The sequence below is a fragment of the Moschus berezovskii genome, chromosome 14 (assembly GCF_049115385.1).
Source record: "Moschus berezovskii isolate FMDL1 chromosome 14, NW_MosBer_1.0, whole genome shotgun sequence".
In the NCBI taxonomy this organism is placed as follows: Eukaryota; Metazoa; Chordata; class Mammalia; order Artiodactyla; family Moschidae; genus Moschus; species Moschus berezovskii.
In genome coordinates this window covers 52,579,027-52,588,411 of record NC_142473.1, presented here as the reverse complement: position 1 = coordinate 52,588,411, position 9,385 = coordinate 52,579,027, and the positions used below count along the sequence as shown (strand labels likewise).

Here is a 9,385-nt window from a genome sequence, read left to right as displayed (position 1 = left end):
AAATACAGGCATATAAATTGTTTCCTCATGGACTGACCTAGGAAAGCGTCTGAAAGTACAAAGACGATTCTCTGTGATTTAAAAGAAGGGATAAAATTGTGGAAAGACATTCTAGCTTGAATCAGATTATTTGTTTTCTTCCTCTAAGCCTCTAAGAGTACTGTGTTCATAAGAATTACTTGTATATTATTTATCATCCATAACTTTGCTTTCTCTATATACTTTATTTACACCTTCTTTCACTAAAATTTATTCTTCATTATTTACAACTTTTCAAATATTTCTTCTCTCTTTGTCCCTCCTAACACCCAAGTAATAAATCTTGTTACCTTCTTAGGCAAGAAAAAAACATCTGAAGTATAGAGGTCTGTTTCTTACTACTAGAAGATTCAATGAAAAAGCAAAAGCGGCAAGCATTTCTGAGCTCAGCAGACCTTCCTAGTTCCCTGAGGGTCCCCTACTTTCTTTCATCTCTACTTTCCTCATCTTCCCTTCTTCTGGAATTCCCACCTTCTTTTAGTAAGGAAAGGAGCATGTATATTTACTTCCCATGATCTCTCTCCTTAGAACCTTATCCTGATTCAGGCACCTTGATGTCTAGAATCACCTCTCTCACCTTTGCCACCACTGACAAACATGTTTTTAAAAAATCTCTCATTCTTTCAGCTCTATGTCTCTGTAACTCCAACTAATATATTTTCAGGTGAACTAGAAGGAAAGGACTTCTGCATTTCTAGTTGTTACAAAGAAATTCATAAATGTACAGCTTTTGTTACTCCATCCACCAAAATATTTTTTCTGTCATTGTTAGGTAAATGAAGATTCCTCACCCCTTTGATCTGGCCCATTCCCCATCAAGTACTTGTGAACAAATGTATTCTGATATTTTCAGACATGTAGAAAAGTTTTGGCTCTTGCCTTGCTCTCTGGAAGTTAGGGTAGAATTATATGCCCACAAAAGATTATAGGGGTAAACAATATAGGATTTAAACATTTTCAATTTATATTTACTCTTTTCTGCAACCCTCACACAGAGAGGCTCTAACTATTGGTCTATACTTAGAAAAAAATTTCCACATGTTGACTTCTGGGAAAAGAAATCTTTCAAATATTTTAAATGTTAAAAACAAAAAGCAAACAAAAAACTACATTTAGTTTCACCTTTAGGTTTTGAGTTTCAACTGATTAAATTTAAATCTCCATTAGCTTTATCATTGTTTTATAGTTTTACTCTTTGAAAGACCCTATTTCACTCCCCTGATATCAGAGGTCAGGCATATGTGAGTGAAAGAACTTCTTCTGGGAAACTGGATATGTCTTTTCAGGAATTCTCTGTTACAATTTTGCTACAGTTTTGCTGTCTTGACTGACAGAAATTAGCATGCACTTAAAGATTTCCCCTATCATTTTTTGTTTTCAGAGATGATTTCCCTAATTCATGTGATTTGAATTAGTTATTATTAAATATTTAACCTATAATATTATATTAGTTTCAGGTGTACAACATAGTGATTCAGTATTTTTAAGGACTATGCCGTATTTAAAGTTGCAATAAATTATTGACTATGTTTTCTGTTCTGCACAATATATCCTTGTTGCTAATCTATTTTATACACAGCAGTTTGTATTTCTTAATCTGTTACCCCTATCCTGACCCTCCCCTCTCCCCATGGATAGTATTAGTTTGTTCTCTATACCTGAGTTTGTTTCTGCTTTGTTATATTAATATGTTTCTTTTGTTTTTTGTGTTCCACGTGTAAGTTGCAACATACAGGATTTTGTCTTTCTTTGTCTGACATTTCACCAAGCATAATATCATACAGGTTCATACAAGCTGTTGCAAGTGGCAATATTTCATTTCTTTTTATACCTGAGTAATATTCGAGTACCCATAACCTCAGATATGCAGATGACACCACCCTTATGGCAGAAAGTGAAGAAGAACTAAAGAGCCTCTGGATGAAAGTGAGAGGTAAGTGCAAAATTTGACCTACATCTCAACATTCAGAAAACTAAGATCATGGCATCCAGTCCCATCACTTCATGGCAAATAGATGGGGAAACAGTGCCTGACTTCATTTTGGGGGGCTCCAAAATCACTGTAGATGGTGATTGCAGCCATGAAATTAAAAGATGTTTACTCCTTGGAAGGAAAGTTATGACCAACCTAGATAGCACATTAAAAAGCAAAGACATTACTTAGCCAACAAATGTCCGTCTAGTCAAGGCTATGGTTTTTCCAGTAGTCATACATGGATGAGAGAGTTGGACTATAAAGAAAACTGAGTGCCAAAGAATTGATGCTTTTGAACTATGGTGTTGGAGAAGACTCTTGAGAGTCCCTTGGATTGCAAGGAAATCCAACCAGTCCATTCTAAAGGTGATCAGTCCTGGGTGTTCATTGGAAGGACTGATGCTAAAGCTGAAACTCCAATACTTTGGCCACCTCATGCGATGAGTTGACTCACTGGAAAAGACTCTGATGCTGGGAAGGATTGGGGGCGGGAGGAGAAGGGGACGACAGAGAATGAGAGGGCTGGATGGCATCACCGACTCGATGGACATGAGTTTGAGTGTACTCCAGGAGTTGGTGATGGACAGGGAGGCCTGGCGTGCTGTGATTCATGGGGTCACAAAGAGTCGGACACGACTGAGCGACTGAACTGAACTGAACTGAACTGATAGAACTCAATGCACAATATCACTTACTTCTCGTCCCCTCTCCTCTCCTCTCCTTTCTCCCCCCCCCACCCCTTCACTCCCTTTCTCTCTCTCTGACTCTGTGTGTCTCCCTCTCTCTCGCTGTCCTTCTCTCCTTGCCTCTAGTCTCTTTCCATCTTTCTTTCTTCCACACATGCCCCATCTGCATTCACACATACTGAACATGATCTATGAAGCAACATGACAGTGAGGAACTAGAAGCAACTATTGGGTAAATCAAATACTAAGGAATTAATTTTACTCTTAAACTTTTACTGAAATTCTGCTCTAACAAGGAATGAAAACATATAACAAGCTGCCAAGTCTCTTTCCATCCCTTGACCTCCTCCTTCCTCCCAACATGGAGACACGAACACCAACAATACTGTTTGAACTTTATCCAAGTCCTGCCCCAGTGATGTTCTCTTGAATTCTCCAGTAGTGGGGTTTTCCATCCCAACTTCTTGTCTAGATTCATTGGCCAGTTCCAAAGGTGAAGGAACAAAAGAGAGTACAGTAAGTCCTTCAGATATTTTCTAGTTTTTTATGAACATTTGGAAGGAAGAAGGGTACTTTGTTTATTCCTTTCAGATTGTGACACTCATAGTCTCCCTTAAGCTCTTTCAAATCTTTTGAAAATCTCTTTGCCTCCTAATGTCTAATTTTATGATGACTTTTCTGTGCTCAAGAATGTGAAAGAAAACTTCCCCAAATTTTCCTGAGATGTCTCTGATTCTGGGATGTGACCCTGTGGTTTTCAAACATCATTGCCTACTTTAAAAAACCTGTGTTTTAAAAACATACACCTATGTTGGGGTGTAAAGGATTCTCGGTGCCTACTATGTATAATGGCATGAGAAAAAACAAATATTGAAAAGCTCATCTGCATTCAGATAATTCAAAATATAGTTGTGAAAAAGTAAACTGTAATGCATTGTCTATAACCTGGCAGTAAGATAGAATTATTCTAAGAATACATTTTATAGAAGGAAGCAACATATTCTGTTTCAGGTAGTCAAGTCTAATTTTAATCAACAGGAGCATGATATAGATTTAAAGAAATGCATGCAAGTTAGAAGGTTCTAGAAGTCCTTCCAATTTTGCATATGACAAAAATAATTTCACAAAGGATAGTTAATTAGGGAGTTTGGGATGGACATGTACACACTGCTATCTTTAAAGTGGATAACCAACAAGGTCTTACTGAATAGCACAGGGAAGTCTGATCAATTATATTTACTGGCCTGGATGGGAGGAAGTTTGGAGGAGAATGGAAACATGTATATATATATATGTTTTAGTCACTTTGCTGTACACTTGAAACTATCACAACAGTTTTAATTGGATATACTCCAATATAAAATAAAAAGTTAAAATTTTTCTAAAGATACTGTATTACCTATAATCAGAAAGCAGATATCTAATCAGTGATTTACTTTCCTGTGTGCTTCCTCATTGTATACTGTAGCACTAACACCAGAGAAACACTGTTCAACAGCCTATTTTTCAGATCGTCCTCTACTCCCAAGAGTTTTGAGACAAGAAATAATTGTTCAGTCATTGATTATTTCACTTAATAACATACCTTTTCTGTCTATGGTGGATTTGCTGTATAAGACATGGCAATCATGTAGGATAGTACAAAAGGCAGAAACCCTTATACAGCACACAGGGTGAGTATGCTGGACAGGAAGAAATGTGAAAAATGTGGATTGGGAGGGTTTGGAAGGATTTCCTTAGGCAATACTGGAAATTTCACTGAGGCCAGGGTCAAAAGATTCAAGCAAGTGTTAGGTGAGCACTGAGCTTTACCTGAAATGGGAGGTTGGGGTTAATTGTGGAGGTGATTTGGGGCAAGTGGGAGAGGGAGATTATACAATAGATTGGGAACAACTGATGTAATGCTGTATCGTTGCCTACAATGTGCAGGCAAGGGGAGTATGGAGCGTATGAAGGGAAGTATCTGTATTAGACACAAAGGCTCCCTATCTGTAGATCCTTAGGAACTTTCCCATATCTTTGGGGCGGGGGGGGGGGGGGGATGAGTAAATTGAATCAGGAAATTGTGCTGAAAGTTCTTTATTAGGTGGAAGACATACCATTGAGGGTGAATATTATTTCCCCAAGTTCAGAAGTTAAAATCTGGGGAGATACTGGCACTTTCCTAACAGTCTAGTGTTTAAGGCTTAGTCTAATGCAGAGGGTGAGGGTTCTATTTCTGCTCAGGGAGCTAAGATCCAACATGCCTTGTGGCCTGAAAACAGGAACATAGAAAACAACAGAAGCAATATTGCAACTCAAAAATGACTTAAAAAGTTAAATTGTTAAAAAAAAATAGAAGAATCTAGGGAAATCAGGTCTTCCAATTGGAGAGTCAATTCTTTGGTAGATTGATAAGGAATCCAGGGTGCTCAAGGGGTCTGGGGCTCTCGAGGAGGAGAAAAGGACAAATGTTTTTTCTACATTACATTGTCTTCATCACATAAGACATTTTTTCTTAAACTCTGAGCTGTTATGACAACAATCTTTAAGATTAACTTTCTTTAAGCCCAGAGCTAATGATTAAACAACAAACAATTCATCTTGCTCAAGGGTATGTTTTTCCTTAACTTTGTACTAATGATTATATAACAACAATTCATCTTGCTTGAGGACCCCGTTCTCCTTCTTAAGAACCTTCTGACTAATCCTGTTATGTTAAAATGTATTTTGTGGGAGAGAATTTGATGAGATCTTTCTATTGTTAGTAACTAATCGAAAAAGTATATAAGGTCTTGTTAAGACTACCAATGTTGTAAACCAATCATCAATCAATTAACAATAAATTTTCTTTCTTTTTTTTTTTTAAAGGAAATGGCCAGGATCCCATTTGTAGGTGAGGGCATTAGCCACACCAGCCACCACCTTCTGATAAGCAGCCAGGAACTCCAGGGTGAATTCTTTGCCAAAGTTTTGAGCCAAGGTAATTATTTTGCCAAGGAGCTGTGTGGAAGGGACAAAAAAACAAGGACATGGTTAGCAGAGGCAGCCAATTCAGACTAAAGAGTATTTCAATCTCATCCAAAGCTGTGCCCCTAGAATAAAAGTAGAAAGATGACTGAAGTGTAAATGTTATTACTGATGTGAAGCCACCCATATGAGCCTGAACTTATTCTTAGAAATGTTTCTGCCTTTCTGCCTTAGTCCATAGCCTGTTGTCATTTTTTATTCCTTTGAACCATTTCAGGAAGCAATACATCATTTTGTCTTCCTTGCTTTAAAAGGAAGAGGTAAGGGGAAAGAATGAGGTAAACATTTTAGTGACTTAAAATATAAAAGTGTTTTTAAACACTCAAAATGTTTAAATAAAAAGAAGATATTGTAAAGCACAAACAGAAAAAAGCAAGATTGAGTAAGAGGAAATGATGGCTGGGAACAAAGAAGGTAAAGGAAACTAAATGGTCCGGAGGAATCTATAGTGATATAACCAGAAGACCTCTTCTCCATTCTGAACTGTATTCTGCTGCTTAACTCTCTCCCCATAATTGGCACTTGACCACACACACAAAAAGACAGAGAAAAGGGTCCCATAGACTCACCCTGATGTTCTCAGGACTGACATGCAGATTCTTACAGTGCAACTCACTCAGCAAAGCAAAGACACACTTGAGGTGGTTGACTTGCTTCAGGTGTTCAGTAAAGGTGTCTAGCATCTTCTTGTCATGGGCCTTCACCTTAGCGTTGCCCATAATAGCATCAGCAGAGGGCAAGTTCCCAAAGGACTCAAAGAACTTCTGATTCCAGGGCTAGACAACCAGAAGCCTAGGGGGTGAAAACAGCATAAGGACAGAGGGAGTCAGTGCCTGCCAGAATCTCAGGCGATGGCTCTGTCCCCACTTGCCCAGCTGACATTCACTCTCCTCCAGCCTGCCTTGTAAGCTGAATACCTGCCTGCCTAGGGTTTCAACACCAACTTCTTCCACCCTTATCTTGCTCCATAGGGCAGTGACAAGTAGACTTCTCCTCAAGAGTCAGATGCACCATGATGTGTATTTGTGCAGCTGCAAGTTGTGTCAGAAGCAAGTGTAAGCATCAGGGGCCCTGGTCTTCCTTGTGAACCCCACCCAGCCTCCTGCCCTCTCTGCTTCTGAGAGTAGATTAGCCCAGGGCATAACACAAGTTCATTGATTTGGGGGAATGTACAATGCACTCTTGTTCCTCAGTGCCCTTCATCTGTGATTGGCTGATCCAGTGTGTCTAGACTCAGAAACTCTACTCTTCCTCTTCCTATCTCTTAGTTTCATTTCCTTCATCCATCCATCGCCTCTACAAATATATTCCCAGTCTCATTTACGCATAAATATTTTAGTCTGATATTGTGTAATGTATCTTACAGTCAAGCCTATGAATTATAGTTTATCTATGAATTTCAAAAGTTGAATTAATAAGTCAGAAAATTAAGACCTAGAAAGGAAATATTTTATCAAGTTGACTTTGTATGGAGCTTCACTTTGTTCCTGGAAATATTTGTAAGAGGTTGAAATGGATAAATATTTTGTCATAGATTTAACTTACTTTCTTTCTCCTTGTATAAATACTTTGAGCCACAAAAATCTTTCTTCACCCATCCCTTCATTGAACTAAATCTCCATCAAGTTAATGAAAAATAATAAATTATTTAGCAGCTACTGAACTAGGTTTATGGAGCATGAATGATAATGGGAATAATTTAATGAGAAATAAATAAAAATATCTGATACTTATGATATGACTGTAGAGAAAATGTAGAGGAATTACAAACAAGATTTATCTTATTCAGCTTGATAAAGTCTGACAGGATTTCTGGGAAAACACCAAGTGCAGAAATTTCCACATCTGCATCCTCAGGAAAAAAGTGAAAATGGACCCAGGAATGAAGATTCAAATCAAATTTCATTATTCTCAATTCAAAATAATACTATAATGATATACAAATATACACATACCAGCATACCTGGAAGAAAGGAAGGAAGGACGAAAAGAGGAAAGAGAGGACCGAGGAAGGAAGGACGGAAGAAGGGTTAGGAGAAGGGAAAATAATGTAACGAAAGGCAAGGAAGAGGGAAAAGAATACAAAGAAGAGGAGAGCTTGACAATTCTGACATTTTGCAAGGCTGTATATAAAGAAAAATGTTCATACTTTGCTAATGATAATGTAAAACAGTATAATTGATTTTGAAAATATTTGACCTTGTCTACTGAATCAGAGGGGCTTCCCTGTTAGTTCAACTGGTAAAGAATCCTCCTGCAGTGCAGGAGACCCCAGTTCAATTCCTGGGTCAGGAAGATCCTCTGGAGAAGGGATAGGCTACCCGCTCCAGTATTCTTGGGCTTCTGTGTTAGTTTAACTGGTAAAGAATCTGCCTACAATGTGGGAGACCTGGGTTTAATCCCTGGGTTGGTAAGATCCCCTGAAGAAGGGAAAGGCTACCCACTCCAGTATTCTGGCCTACAGAATTCAATGGACTGTGTAGTTCATGGGGTCACAAAGAGTCGGACACGACTGAGTGACTTTCACTTACAGAAGCAGAAGATGTGCAACACCTATGACCTGGCAATTGAAAAGCATGTTTATGTGCATCCAAAGATATGGATAGGAAGGCTTATAGCATCAATATGCATCAGAATCTCAATTCAGTAGCAATTTTAATGTTCCTAATTTAGTGGAGCAGATAAATTATGGTACAGTAAAATGATGAAATATTTACAGCAATGAAAAGAATCTGCATCACATGCTATAATACAGATTCATTGCATAACATAATGCTGTTTAAAAATTACCAGGGACAGCAATTCAAATTATGTGATTTATGTATAGAAAGATAGACAGTGTGACTATGATTCAGATGACAGGGAAATGTTTTGTGATAGGAAGATGCTATGAATGATCTTTACACTATGTTACAGATTTTTTTTCCTTTAACCTGAAAGTCAAGTAGAACTATTGAGAAATTCAAGTAATGGAGTGACATGATTGATTTGTATTTTTCAAAAATCATTGTGCCTTAAGTGTATAAATGAATATAGGAATAGAATAAATGAGAGACATATAGAATGATACTGTAGTAGGAAGGAAAGTAGAATTGTCATCTCTGTTTCCAGGCTTGAGCAACTGATGATGTCATAATCATTAAGATGTTATGGGGCTTCCCTAGTGGCTCAGATACGAAAGAATCTTCCTACAATGTGAGGCAGAGGTTCGATCCCTGAGTCAGGAAGATCTGGAGAAGGGAATGGCAACTCACTCCAGTATTCCTGCCTGGAGAACTCCAACAGAAGAAACACCATCTTTATTTTCAGACTTCAGCAATTGATGATGTCATAGTCATTAAGATGGGGAACACATAAAGAAGGCTCAGTTAGCAGAAATAAATTAGGAAATGATCAGGAGTTCAGTTTTGGAGAGACTGTATTTGAGTCACCTTTGACCAATCCAAAATGGGATATTAAATAGTTAGACATCTAGATATGAAGCTCAGAAACAAAGGAATCAATTCAAGAATATACAGTGAAACAGGGCACAGAAAACTAGATCATAGAACATCAGATAAACCACTCCCACTACCTTGGCAAAATGACAACACACTTTACAAACATCTCCTTGGAACCTCAGAAGTGAGGGTGGTAGGGATCATTTGTGAGGCAAAGATAGAGAAAATTATCCCAC

The 9,385-nt window shown here is 38.0% G+C and overlaps 1 pseudogene; it reads right to left on the bottom strand.

Annotated features, from left to right (window-relative positions):
* Positions 1-5,544: 5,544 nt before the first annotated feature.
* LOC129553613 (hemoglobin subunit beta pseudogene) lies at positions 5,545-6,723 on the bottom strand (annotated as a pseudogene).
* Between the last annotated feature and the right edge of the window lie 2,662 nt (positions 6,724-9,385).